The following is a 14,811-nucleotide window of genomic DNA, read 5'->3' on the forward strand; positions in this document are numbered from 1 at the left end:
AGGAAATGTCCCTTAAATGGCATTGGGAAAACTGCACAGCTACCTGCAAAATAATGGGATGATCACTTACACCATACACAAAAATAAACTCAAAATGTATTAGCAATCTAAATGTGAGACCTGAAACCATAAGACAAAAACAAACAAACAAACAAACAAACACACAGGCAGTAATCTTAGACCTAGGCCTTAGCAACATTTTTCTAGAAGTCTCCTCAGGCAAGGGAAACGAGCAAAAATAAATTGTGACTACACCAAAATGAAAAGCTTTAACACAGCAAAGGAAACCAACCAAATGAAAAAGCAACTTTCTGAAGGAAGATATTTGTACATGATTTATCTAATAAGGGGTTAAATATCTAATATATACGAAGAATCTATAAAACTCAATGCCAAAATAAGTCTGATTAAAAGATGGGCAGAGGACTTGAACAGACATTTTTCTAAAGACACAGATGGCTACTAGGCACATGAAAAGATGCTTCCCCCATCACTAATGCTTCAAAGTTGCAAATCAAAACAAATCTAAAACAAAATAAAGAGAACTGGTGGTTGCTGGGGGATGGAGGGGGGATTGAGGTGATGGGCAAAATAGGTGAAGTAGATCAAGAAGTTAAACTTTCAGTTATAAGTCACAGATGACGAGTACAGCATAGGAAATATGGTCAATATTGTAACAGTGTATGGTGACTGACCCATGGTGACTACGCATACCATAGTGGGCATTGAATAATCTATAGAACTGTTGAATCACATTCCTGAAATGTATACTGCAGGTCAATTTCAGTGAAAATATTAAAGATAAATATTTAAAATACATTTAAAAGCCATACTGCTTACAGTTATAGACATTTATACAAATATCAAAATACCAAATCACACAACTATCACAAACACATAATCTAGAAGCTGTTTTAATTTTGTATTTATAGTTTTATAGGCAGATAAAACATAAAATAGATCATGTTTTATAATATTAAATCCAAAGAAATAGTAAATGTTACACTTCATACATGCTGTAAGTTTGATATTAAAGTCACTGCTCTAATTACTGTATTAAGCTGATGTGAATTTCTTTGAATACGTTCATTCTACTTACATTCCAAAATTTTGTAGCATTTTCTTGACCATCCAAAGAGCTAATTTTCATTGTAGACTCATTCCGTTACAGAAACAAGCAGAATAGAATACTCCTTTTCCCAAAACAACTTTGGGCAGAAGCCAAATCACCAAGACAAAACTTAAAGTGTTTTGTCTGGGTCCAAGAGTAGGTATTGGATATAAATTTTAGCATTTGTTATTAAGTGCCATTAGTCCGTATTCCCCCAAAACTATTCCTTATAATGACTATTTCTACAACTTCCTCTTTTATTTGGCAAGAAAATGATTAGGGTCAATTGAATCAGAGTTAAGACCACTATCCCTCTATAAGAAATCTGCAGGAATCAGTCACTCATGAACTATTCTCTCTGATGCTCTCAGGTGGGCTTATTATCTGAATAGGTTTTAACACCTTGGATATGTTTTGAATTATAGTATCCGTGTTGGCACATATGGGGCCTGAGAATGGGAAAAAGCCCTGGGTCTCTGTCCTTGGATATTAGACCTGATGGAAGGATTAAGACACTTCTATCTATTACTTATTACTGTTAGACTACCCAAAAGCTTATGGCTTTAAGCAATCACCAACCTGCCCCCTCCCCAATTCCGTGGGTTGGCTGGGAAATTCCTCTTCTGGTTCACTTAGCCTTCCTTTGAGACTGTATCTAAATTGACAGGTCAGCTGGTCTCTCACACCTGCCTACTAGTAAGTGTAGGATGTTGCTTAGGGCATCTTCCTTCACATCTTCATATAAGTCTCTCATTCTCCCAGAGCCTAGACCACTTTTTTTACATGGTGATCTTAAAGTAGTGGTTCAAGAGGCCAAGGTGAAAAGCTGCAAAGCCTCTTAAAGCCTGCTTTTCAAATTCACAAAAGGTCACTTCTGCCATATTCTAAATTGGTCAAAGCAGTACATGAGGACAGTCCACATTCAAGGTTAGAGAAACAGACTTCACCTTTTGAAGAGAACTGCAAAATGACCCCACTTTTAGATTTACAACCACAGTCCTCTGGGCTGACACAACATTGAGGACTATTGTTCATTTTAGAAAAAGAGGCTTCTGGCTCCAAATGTACCTAGCTGTAGAGCCAGGTACAAGAATGAAAAGTAGAGGGGAGATAAGCTTGAGTTCTGAATGTCCTCTTGGCTGGACGTCTTTGTTCAATGTACAACCTGTACAACTGTATTTGATGGCTTAGCACGTCCCCTTAATTCTGGAAAGTCTTGATGGATCATATTAAGTATTTTCATGAGGATAACTAGAGAACAAGATAACTATAGTAAAGCATCTGGGGACAACAGATGATAAACTAGCTTTATTTTGTGCTAATCAAGTATTTGGAATAATACTGTTTATATTTTCAGGTGTCAAGTTTTCTTTACATATAGATCAATGGAAAAGGCATTCAAATATACCAATAATTGAAATAACTGAAAGATTTTATAAAACACTCAAGTGGCTATGTAACATAGGATTTCAACATGAGGTTTTATCAGTAGGCAAAGTCATTAAACCAATCTACATAGTACACAGATTACTAAGAAATGCAAAGCAAATATATGTTTAGTACTCATAGTACTTGATGTATAATAGGTGTTAAATTAGTACTTGAGGATTGAAGAATTAGTGTGGGATTCCTCAGCAACATTGATTTTGATTCAGCACTTTATTACATGTGGTAAGCTTTATAAAGACTGATGAGGATTTGGGGAAGGTAGTTTCCCAACACCATCATATGAATATTTCAAAAAATAATTGCTATGGAGAACGCCCACCTTTTTATATGCCAAAAGATTCTCTGGAAGAATGATCAAGAACCTGATACAGTTGTTAAACTTACACACAGAGGGAACTGTGTGGGCAATAAGGGGGAAATAATTTTCACATATACCTTTTGGAAACTTGAGATTTGTACCATAAACATATTACATAAACATATTTATTGAAGTAGTACTGAGATTCTATGATTGGGATTACAACTGCACTGTATTTTTTTTCCAAAGCATTTTAGCTCTTCATTTTCCAATTTACACCTATCCAGCACAAAAGCAAGCCACCTGACCTCTTCGAATGTTTCTTTTACTCAAGAAAATTGGCCAATACACAAGACGACAGGAACTTGAAATTCCTCCCTCCTCCCTCCTCCAGCTAATGGTGGAAGGTTTCTGCTGACTCATTGCATCCTAATTAACTCCATCTTATAACTTTTGGCCTAGGTAGAAACACCGTGGGTAGTCATGGGATAATATATTTCTATGCATAAAGCTAATTGGCATGTGTGTGATTTTACTCCCTGACCCTGGCCTCATTAGAGCGGATCTCTAACCACCTTAGTGGGTTGATTACTGCTTATCAAGTGGAGTTCTGCCTTTTAATGCAGAGAGGTAAGGTAAAGAATATAACAGTTGTTGACTTTCATACGGGGAAAAAATGGCAGTAAGAATAGGTTTTCCCAGTATAAAAATATTTCCAAGAAAGCTCAGATATTGACAGATCTCTAAAAAGCTACAAAGATAGGAAAAACCCAGTTTCCTCTACTTAGTGCCCATGCCAACAATAAATTAAGGTCCAGCTGGAGAGGTTTGAATTCCTACTTTTTCTGGATACCTTGTCAATCAAGATTTATTCTTTGATTTTCGTCAGCTGGCTCAGTATCTTCTTACTGATTAAACAGATGTTATAGACTGACAATAGGGATGAAAAGTCAAGCTAACAAATTACATACTCTGCTTGTGAATGTTGATAACCACATATCACCATCCTTCCGAAATACACGAAGTATCTTTGCTAAGGCCGAACCAGCACACACGTGTACCCCAAGTGCAGAATATCAGCCATGTTTATACAGCCAGTATAAGGATCAGAGAATTCAGAAAGACTACCTTTCCCATATTTGCACAGAGTCCAAACCCACTCTATGAAATGAGAGCTATATAATGTAGAGCAGGAAAGAAAAATAATCACAATGATGGTATTGGGGATATTTTGTCTAGTCCTTTTTCTGGCTGGATGTATAGACGCAGTGGTAGCAATGGGTAGTGGTGGGGACAGGGCTCGTAGAAGCAATTCTGGTAGGAGTATTATTTTGGCAGAGCTCACTTAGTTTCCACTCAATAGTCAGCATTTTATTTTTGCTACAGGGTGCTAAACACTTGAGGCAGAAGCTAGCTGTGGATGAGTTAGCTACATTTGTTACTGTGCAGCTTACTATGTAGTCATTTACTGTAATGGGAAATTCTTGGGAGTGCTGGATCTCTAGGTTGATCAGACATCAAAATCCTATGCCCAGTGGCAATGAAATAAAGGCAGGACAAGCATCAGCCGAGAGCCTCCCAGCGTACAGTGGCAATTCCAAGACAACCCTGGGTTTGAGTCCCTGTGCTGCCATTCAGCCGGTGTGTAACTTGAAGCCCTTTTTTCTCTAAGCCTTAGTTATATAAGTAACAGTATATGCTTTGAAGGATTGCTGGGCTGATTGAGAAAACATGTAAAATGCTTACATTAGTATCTGGTTCAGCGGCTATCAGTCTTTTCTATCGTATTGCATGGTAATCAACTATTCTAAAGGTTAGAGTGAATATGGTATTTCGTACTTTAATAACCTGTGAGGGTTACACTATATAACACTATATAACATTCTAGGTATTGCAAAACGGAAGTGTGTGAAGTTGATGGTTTTAGTTTCCATTTCTCTAATTGCTTGTGAGATTGAGCATTTTTTCTTAGCTATTTAAGTTTCTATTAGCATGAATCAACTGTGTATCACTTATGTTTTTCTATGGTTTTCCTACAACCTATTGATTACAGAACACCCTGACAGGTTTTAAGTATCAAGTCCTTACTTTCAAGTATCAAAAATATTTTCTCATTATAGATTTTATAGCATGCTTGATTGAAAAATAAAACTTTAATCAAATACATTTATTTACCTTTATTATATGTACTTAGCATTATTTTAAGAGCTACCTCTCATCTTTCCAGTTATTTTTAAAGATTTTTATTTATTCTAGAGCTAGAGCTCGAGCACGTGTGCAAGAACGGTAAGGAGCAGAGGAAGAGGGACAGAGCCTGACACAGGGCTCGATCCCACAGCCCTGAGATCACAACCCGAGCTAAAATCAAAAGTGGGGGGGGGGGGCGCCTGGGTGGCACAGCGGTTAAAGCGTCTGCCTTTGGCTCAGGGTGTGATCCCGGAGCTCTGGGATCGAGCTCCACATCAGGCTTCTCCACTATGAGCCTGCTTCTTCCTCTCCCACTCCCCCTGCTTGTGTTCCCTCTCTCGCTGGCTGTCTCTATCTCTGTCGAATAAATAAATAAAATCTTTAAAAAAAAAAAAAATCAAAAGTGGGGTGGTTTAAGCCACCCAGGCACCCCCGGTTTCTACTTCTTTAGGTCATGAATTCACAGGAGTTTCATTTGTCTATTAGAGACTTCCTCTCATTGATGGAGCCAATTTTCTCCTTCCACGAGTCCTTCCTTGCCCTATACGGATTAATACCACCTCTATCATACTAATTTCCATATATACACTTCTGTTCCAGGTTCTTTCCAGCTGCTCTGTTCCTTCCTGTGGTTATGTCACACTGTTACTGCTTAACTATTCATGTCATATCTGGCAGGACAAGTCCCTTCTATTCTTTCTGGATATTTGCATTTTTAAATTTTACGTTCAGTGTGAGGATTTAAAATACTTGCTAAAGTTTAGCACAGGATTGGATAAAATTTATAAACAGTAAAAATTCACATCTTAATACTGTGCATTAACATTCTTTTAAGTGTTATAAGAGTTTTAAATGTTAAACAAACATTGTGTCTTCTTTGGTTAACTTTAATATAGTAATGAGTGGTATTTTAAGCTCTATTTTCTAATACTAGTTGTATATAAAAACTATGATGACTAACCGTTTTCCTGTACTAGGTTGTTTGAAAACATTTTCGTGTTCGATCTATTGGATTTTCTGTGCAAGGATGAGGATCACTTAAAATGCTGAAGTCCCATTTTTTTTTAAGTATAAACTCCTGAGACCACTCCAGGATAAAGTTCTTTTAATGTACTTAGATAATTAGTATTTCATTTAGTTTTCATACCTATAATTAGGACTATAACCTTACTTTACACCATTCTTATCCAGTATTAGAATTAAGATCACTGTAATCAACTGAAATTAGTATCAGTGGCTTAGTTTGGGTTCCCCAAAAAGTAGAGCCTAAGAACAGGGTTTACTTAGTGTATTTGGCAAGAAATCCAGGATCGGAAAGAAAGCCAAAGAAGTGTTTCAAAACTACTGTTGTGGGAAACGGGGACCAATTCTGCTCTAGGCCCCCAGAAACCTGTGTGTAGAACAGCCCGGTGGAGTGCCTGTCAGGCCACCTCTTTCAACTCTGGGTGCATTAGGTTGCCAACAATACTTAGGCTGCATTTGTGTGTGGATCAGCCAGCACTTGACGCCTTGGCAAAAGTCAAAAGCCAGCAAAAAGATGGTTAGTGCAGGAGGTGGTGGGAGGGTCAAAGATTGAGAGAAATGGTTTAACATCTGCTGACATCAGATGGGGCTGAGGGAACAGACATGGGGTGCCAATGTGGGGTTTACTACAGTCCATTTTTCTAAGCAGATCCACTTGTGTTCTTTGTTATCACAAGAGTCTTTGATTATTAAGGCTGACTTCAAACAGTCAAAATGCAAGCCAGGTTGTAAGCTGCAGTCAATACTTCTGCAATAACTAAAGGCTATTAATTTGTATTGACCTTGCTCTTCAACCCATTTTAGGCTTCTTAGCCATTACTAGCATTTCTGCCGGTCTAGGTAACTGGAGATCAGACTGGAGTGGTATTGGCCTTTGATCTTATCAGTGCATGGTTCCTATAATTGTCCATTTATTATCACCAGGCATGGAAGCACTAGGAGATGCCCCAGAGTTTCCTTATGAATATAAACTTACAAAATGAAACCTATTACCGGATAATGTATGAAGTGTACGTAGTTGTAACACTTTTCCAATAGGATTCCCTTTAACATAGCATGAGAACATTATGAAGTTTGTTTAGAGTTTAATGGCTGCTATTTGTATGAAATCTAACTTACTAGTTTCAGCGTTTGTATGTTAAAACATTCATAAGTTATAAGTGTTTTTGTATTTCCTTTATATATTTTGTTGTATAAGTCAGAGAATGGGTATTTCTAATACATATCATCTGTCAGACACTTATCCTTCCACATTTTAAGAGAAATGAAGTTGAAAAGGAAAGTTGGTACACAGGGTGAGTTTTTGTGAGCTCATTTCCTCATGGAAACTTGATGGATAGAACCCAGCTCTCTTGGCAATGGGGGGTGGGAACAGCACTCCATTCGGCAAGCTATGAAGATCTTCAGTCAGGCTTAGACTTGGCACCAATAGAACTGTTGAACATCACTGCACGGCCCTGGCATGAAGGTTAATTTTACTCTTTTATTACTTTCCACGGATTTTCATGGGGGGAAAAATACCTTAGAATGACAATAATTTTACAGTGGTTTTTCTCAAGTCCAGAAGTTATTTCCTGTTGCCTCTTAATTTCAGATTTTATGGGTGAAAAGAAACATCACCCAAGAAGTACTGATTAAAAAAACAACAAAAACAAAAACCTGTTTTAAGTGCTCTAGTTCACATCCTTTTAAACTCAGTAAGGTCATGCCTCGGAAATTCAGGTAACACAAGGACTCGAAGTTTCTAACTATTTCTACTTATTTTTATTGAAGCACTTCAGAATTTCAGAAGCACAAAGACCCAGAATTAGTTCTAAATTTCTATCTAGATTTCAATAGCATGAAAAATGCCTCTTTACATGTTTTAGCCACTAGTAATTTAAGACCCATCTCTTGGTCTTTAGGAGATCTTGGTCTCTTTCAGTAAATATTGTCAGTTGTAAAATAAGGTATTTAAGAGTTCTTTCCCAGTATTTCAAGAATTGTTACAGCCAAGAGTTCTACGATGTGCCAATTTCACGAAGTTAGATATTGAAACAGGAAAGTTGTAATCATGTACCATATTTTCTAGGTATTAGAACAGTGCTATTCAGTATTACAAAAATCTAATGACAATTGATGCTCCAGATATCATAAGGGGGCATAAAAACTTACTTTCCTTAGATTTGCAAAAATTTAAGCACTTTAGATCAGATATTATACTAAGACCTCAGTGTAAAAACTCAGTGGCAGTTTACCCCAGTTTGAAGGTTGCTTTGAGTTTGATTTTATTGAGGATCTAGACGAATAAGATCAGTATTTTACATTCTCAGATCTTTTAGAACCAGTACACGTTTTAAGGGTCAACAAATTACATAAAGAGTGCAAGAGATTTGAAGGTTACACATTTTCTAGAAGAGCTTCTGAATATCAAGGTAGGAGAAAGATTTGCAACAGTTCACAAAGGAAATGCATTTAGAATTCTCCTTATAGATTACCAGCTATCCCTTAAAGCTGTAAGGGTTTGAGTGATTTATTTGTCACAATTACATTCAACTACTTTTGTGCTTTTGACTTGTCAGTATTTTGAGGAAGCTTGATATAGAATAATTTAAGTATAGTCAACTATGCAGTTACAACTCAATTATGCTTGCATTTCTCTATATGGAAAAACCTCTAACAAGTTCTACTTAACATAAATAATGCTACTTTCATTGAGGCTACTAGAACCATCCAGAAAATCCATGGTATACAGAAGTCTATAGTGATCCGTAAATCATTGCTTCACTGACAGTTCAGGAAAGCATGTTGAACTTTTAGGAGGTCAACAATCGCAACTTCTCCCAGGTTTGGAAAGAATAATCGAGGATAGTATATAGAGGCCAAAAGATACTGTCAGTTTTCTTAAAGTTAGAATAAGTGATATAGTCCTATCTGTGCATGAACGATTGAACTTGAGAGTTAGATTCAACTATCCAGTACTAAGGTGGTTGTGAAATGGGACCTACCTCTTCATATCAGGAAATACCACATTGCTCTTAGGAAAGGGACCAGTGAGCAGCTTAGATTTTTCTCAGAATGGTTGTGGGTGAGAGTACATTAACTCCATCTACCCGAAGGCACTACATAACCACCTCCTTTCCTTATTTTCCACCTCAAATTAGGTGGTCACGTTGTTCAATCTAATGAAAATCAGATTTTATAGGAGGTTAAGGGACATCAAGATATTCCAATAAAATGTCTAAATGTATGAAGACCTCCAAAGGAAAACAGATGTGTTCTAAGGAACTTTCCATTGTCTTATTCCCAGGAACAAAGTCCAAACATTAAGTGCCCTTGAAAATAATTCTAAACATTGGAATATATCACTTCTATCCTTGTATATTAGGATTCGAAAAAAAAAAAAAAAGTCTTCCTTCTTATTCTCTACAAGTTTCAGCTGCAGATGTTCTTATGGTTTAGAGCAGATTGAAACTATTTTAAACCCTAGTGTAGACTATCTTTTACAGTAAAAGGACTAACTACACTAATATCAGGAAGCTAGATGAACACCATGGAGCCTCATTTTAGAGTCCAAATGGTGAATAGGAATTACTACACTGGTTTCATATTCATCTAGAGAAATACCAAACTTCTAATGGCACTGTCTCAGGCTAATGTAGGTTTCCATAATACCCAGCACACCGCTCCATCCAAGCCCACAGTAGGAAAAAGTCCTGTTTTGAACCTCATTGGAACGCTTGTCAGCCTAGGCCTTCACACAGAATGAGCTCACAGAAAAGAGTCTTTGCACAGAGGTGTTCCAGCATTACTGTGTCCCGGGGTGCAGAGTTTGGGGTGAGTAGCACTGAAGTAAGGTTTCCTTCTCGAAATGTTTATAAGCTGGTAGAGGGAAACATTCTGCAGGAGTAAGATACTACCGCTTTCTCAACCCCTTATGCCTAAAAGAACATCTTTTGATGTTGCTTAAACGTTTTGCTCCGGCTCCTCAGGAAGTCATTGGTCTAGTAACGACAGCCTTCACAAGATCCTGAGGCTCAGCTCTCCTAGCTCTGGGCTGCAGAGCCTCCCGCCACCGCGTCTTGGCTATGGCAGCCCAGGCCAGAGCTTCTCCCAAAGTGTGCCTTGCCATCACCTGAGAGAGTCAATTGAGCACCTCGAGACTAACACCAGCCATTTTTAGTTGGATTGGTTTGGTGCCGCGAGTACTTAGGCTTCCCCAGGTGATTCAAACATGCACTCAAGTCTGAAAGCCACAGGTTTGGGCTTTTAAATCCTGCCCTGGGTGGTGTTCCTTGCTTGATACTGATTTCACCTGGAAAATACTGACCGGATTCCCGAAATGGAGTTGCTGGTACTTAAGTCTGACTCGCTCCTCCATTTTCGAATTCCACACATTTTCAGGCATATTTGCCCAGACAGGAAATGCCTATACACCCACTTGTGAGACCGGCAGCACACTGAAACTACCGATTGCGTTTTCCCACTCAGACTCCATCTCCAGCCAAGTAAATCCAAGGTTTATTACGAACCCCTTTCCTGGGACTCAAAGAACCTGAGCGGCCAGCTGAGCTGGTGCTTCTCTTCGGGTCTCAAACTAGTAGTTCAAGCCTCAAGAACTCCCTGGCATTGTGTATCCGACACCATCTTGGCTGTCTAGCCATAACGAGTTGTTTTCTATTTCTTGCCTAAAAGGCCTACAGACTGTTCTGGCCTCTCAACAAGCGGTTTTCAATTTCGCCTGCACATTAGTGTCACCTGGAGCTCTTAAATAGGTCCATGCCTGTTCCACGTCAGCCACAGAGGTCAGAAGCTCTGGAGGAGCGGAACCACGGTTTCTTAATCTTCTCCACACTCCTCCCCACCCACGCCCCCAGGAAAGCCAGTAAAATGAAGCCTTATTTTAAATGGAGTCCAGAAGCTCTGAGAAGGGAGCTCATACACATACCACCCGCGGCAACTTGCATAACAAGCCGGGAGAAGGAAGAGAATTCTTACCTTAACAGAGGAGGACACTTCTCATGCAGAAGTTTATCTTGCTTGGGGGGGAGGGGGGGAGACGACCTCCCCCAGCCCCAACAACTACGCGCAAGTGACGTTTTGCAGCCAGCGAGAAACCGCCACGACCTCGAACTCCTGCGGTTCTCCGAAGAATTCCTGTTCAAAACCACCCTCCCTGATTTCCTCATAGAACCCGTAAGAGCTGACCTTCCTCCCGGTCCTTCCGATAAGCCTGTGGTTTTGCCCGGGCTGGCAGGTCCCAAGTTGAAATTTTCTATCCCTAAAATACTTCCGTGTTTGGCGCGTAACATGGCTACTTTTAAGGTCTTCATCCCCCACCCCAGATCTGTGACTCAGCCTTCTGGGCTTACTAAAGCCTTGGGGCCGCTGTCCTAGCCCAGCCCAGGCCCTCCTGCGGCAGGTCCTGAAAACCCCCCCGCTGGCAAAACCAAAACCCCACTAGCTTTAGCCCACCTACTAAGTTCAACTATTGCACACAACAGGCTTAAAGACTTTGTGACGTAGTTTCCCACTGTTGGCTGTAACAAGTTACTAATAAGTTAGTGCCTTAAAACAAATGAAATTTATTCACTTACGGTTCTGGAGGTCAGAAGTCCGAAGTAGGGCTCCCTGGGCTAGAATCAATGCGTTGGCAGGGCGCGTTCTTTCCGGAGGCTCAAGGGGAGAGCCCCTCCCCTCCCCCAGCTTCCAGAGGCTGCTTACACTCCTCCGTGTGGGGGAAGCACCCCGATCCCGAAACTGGAGACCGTCTCACTCCGACGTCTGCCTCCTTCAATTTATAGGGACGCTTGTGATTACTTACATTGGGCACACAGGTAATCCAGGCTCCTCTCCCCATCTAAAAGTCAGCTGATCAGCCACCTAATTCCATTTGCAACCTTAATTCCTCTATGCAGTGCAATATAACGTACACTCAGGTTCTGGGGATTAGGATGTGTTAGCTTTGGGGGTGGAGACACCTGTTTCCCTGTACCACACCCAGGCTTCAGAATTACAAACACCTGTGCTACTATAAAACTGTATGTCTGGCTTCAAATCAAATGCCCTCTACCGAATACCAAGTCCGCAATACCATGCCTCTCAGGTCCCCCAAATGCCTTGTCACTCCATGTATTTCACTCCCTAGTATTTGCTCCATTTCTCTCAGTTCTGGGTATGTGTCTGTTCACATGCACTATTGGTAATATATTCCCAACTGCAAGTTCTGCTCTCCTCCTCCAAAAGTCTTAGCAAAATGAAAGAAAGTATTTTAAGTTCAATATGGTGTTCAGGATACCGGGAAGTTTTAATATCTTTCATCCCTGTTCAAAGAGCTTTTGTTTAATTTCTTAGAATAATATCAGATGACTCCAAAACAGTAAAACATTATATTCCAAATATAATATCCTTGGGATAATACTACAAAGGTGTATTTTTTATTCATGGTACATGTGAATGAGAGGGAACCCTGCTTCCCATAGTCATTCTAGGACCCGGGCTGATGGATACCCTGGTAGCTCACATGACATTTGGTTAGCACTCTGCACACATGGCAATTCTAGAACCTAAATCCTATAAATATTCAGTTTTTCCATGTGATTAAACCCCCAAGTTATTTAAAAGCTAGGAGTTATCCTTTCTTTCCCACATATAATTCATATTTATTAAAAGTCTTGGCAGTCTTACATACCGGTTACTCCAAATTCAACCACTTCATACCACGTCCACCAACACCAATCTTCTCAGGGAATTTGGGAGTATACATTATATACACAGTGAAATCCTCTTTTTTAATAATTTTAAATGTCTTAAATGGCATATGTCTTTTCCAATGTGTGTGTGTGTGTGTGTAGTGTATATACAAATAATACATACAAAACACTTCCTGGTTATATAGCTAAAGTTATTTAATAACATTTATTCATATATGGGTACATAGTATACTTTATAAAGCAACATATTGCTGGTATAGAGAATCCACATAAAATGCAATATTACATTTTAAAATAGTATTTTAAACTAAGCGCCACGCTGAAAAAATATAGATGGAATTAGCAAATAAATAAATAAAATTGAACAAAAATTCACTTTATTACATCAGTTAGTAGGAAATATTGCATTTATATCTGACTGACAGTATAATCAGGTTCACTCTTCTGTAGAACCAGAAGCAGTTCAAACAATGGAAGCACTCGTTCTCATTGATAGCTCAATTTATAAATAAGCAATGTTTCTCAATAATAAAATTTTCTGATGAAAATTCGTCTTACATGTTTTTTTTAGACTGCATCAAAATAGGAGATAAAAAATTTTATAATATGCAAAAGATAATTACCTATTCAGTTTGGGGAGTATTAAATTAATCATTACATATAAATGTTCTAGGAAAAAAATGCAGGCCTGTAGTATGTACAAATCTTAATATTGTAATTAGTGATATTATAGCAGTTTTCATAGACTGGTAGTGAGAGAAAACTGGTGGCAGTGTGTTCCCATACATGGCTGGAAAGAAAAACTCTTAAAAGACATGGAAGTCACCCACAATGAAAAAAATTTCATAATGTTAATGAGTCTTGCATGGCTAGAATACTCTCTAGCACCAACTTACTTCAGCTCTCAACATATGTAGAAGTATGGTCCACCTTTTCACAACCCTTATTTGGAAGAAGGGATGAGCAATGTCCAAAGAAGAAAGTACTGGATTATGTCAATTCTTGAGATTTTAAGGAGTGTTAAAACCCTGTTCCCCAACAATGTGGTTCTCTCCTATATCTGCCAATCAGACTTTTTCAAAGAAGAAATATGACGTGGGGGAACAAAGGCAGAAGGAAATGTAGATAAAATTGTCCTTATAACCTGCAGCCCACTGACAAGGACTTGAGGCAGGCAGAGTATAACAGTCCCCCAGGACCCACCCTCCCACCCCCGCTGTCTTAAGGTTAATGCCTTGCTAGAGGGAAAAACACCTTGACTTGACAATAGCCAGGCCTCCAGGATCCTGTAAGTCTTCTTTAGCATATGAAAATCCTTTTGGAAACTTCCTCCTGTCTTTACCTCCCTCAACTCCATAGTATCTCCTCAGTTGCTCCTCGAAGTCACGGGTCAGCAGCTCTTTCTGCCCATGGGTCCTATCCCCATGTTTTAATAAAACCACCTTTCAGCACTGAAGACACATCAAGAATTTTTTCTTGGCTCTCGACTTCGAACCCCACCAGATCACGTCAGAATATATTATGATGACTGAAATTCAGGTGATAAAATCTGAGTGGATAAAATTCAATTATGTTACATTTAATTCAGTTTACATTAACTCAGCTCTTATTTATCTACTGCTGTTTACTAGACATTTATAAAGATGAAGCGCATCACCTGCTCTTGAATCCCGCTGTGGGGAAAAGAGGTGTATTTATGCACAATTTAGAAAACTAGATTGTCATGCATGCCCCAACAATGGCGTGAAAAGGTATTTTTACCAGGAAATTATTAATAAGACAAGTTACCATTGAGTTCATCCCTAAACAGGAAACAAAATGTTGACTATATAGAGAATAGAAGAAAAAATTCCAAAGAGGGGAAAAACAGGAAGAAAGGTTTCAAGTTTCAAATAAGAATGTAAGTAACTGGACTTCTCTTCCTGTCAGCTAAGATAACAACTGTGGCCCAATCAAAGAATGAAAACAGATCTTAGGATTCGTCTCCAGCTATATTTTATCTCCTAGAACACATTTATTATCTAATTCTGTAAGATAAATGGTAATGACTT

At 38.9% G+C, this 14,811-nt stretch overlaps 1 long non-coding RNA gene across 1 annotated transcript in view; it reads right to left on the minus strand.

Moving 5' to 3' along the window:
* Positions 1 to 11,797, minus strand: part of LOC148109335 (uncharacterized) — a 36,886-nt gene extending 25,089 nt beyond the window's left edge. Inside the window, exon 1 of the long non-coding RNA XR_015725853.1 lies at positions 11,645 to 11,797. This is a non-coding gene — a long non-coding RNA (uncharacterized LOC148109335). The remainder of the gene's footprint in view (positions 1 to 11,644) is intronic.
* Between the last annotated feature and the right edge of the window lie 3,014 nt (positions 11,798 to 14,811).

Source organism: Ursus americanus, chromosome 10 (assembly GCF_024610735.1).
Source record: "Ursus americanus isolate L20-20 chromosome 10, mUrsAme1.1.p, whole genome shotgun sequence".
Lineage (NCBI taxonomy): Eukaryota > Metazoa > Chordata > Mammalia > Carnivora > Ursidae > Ursus > Ursus americanus.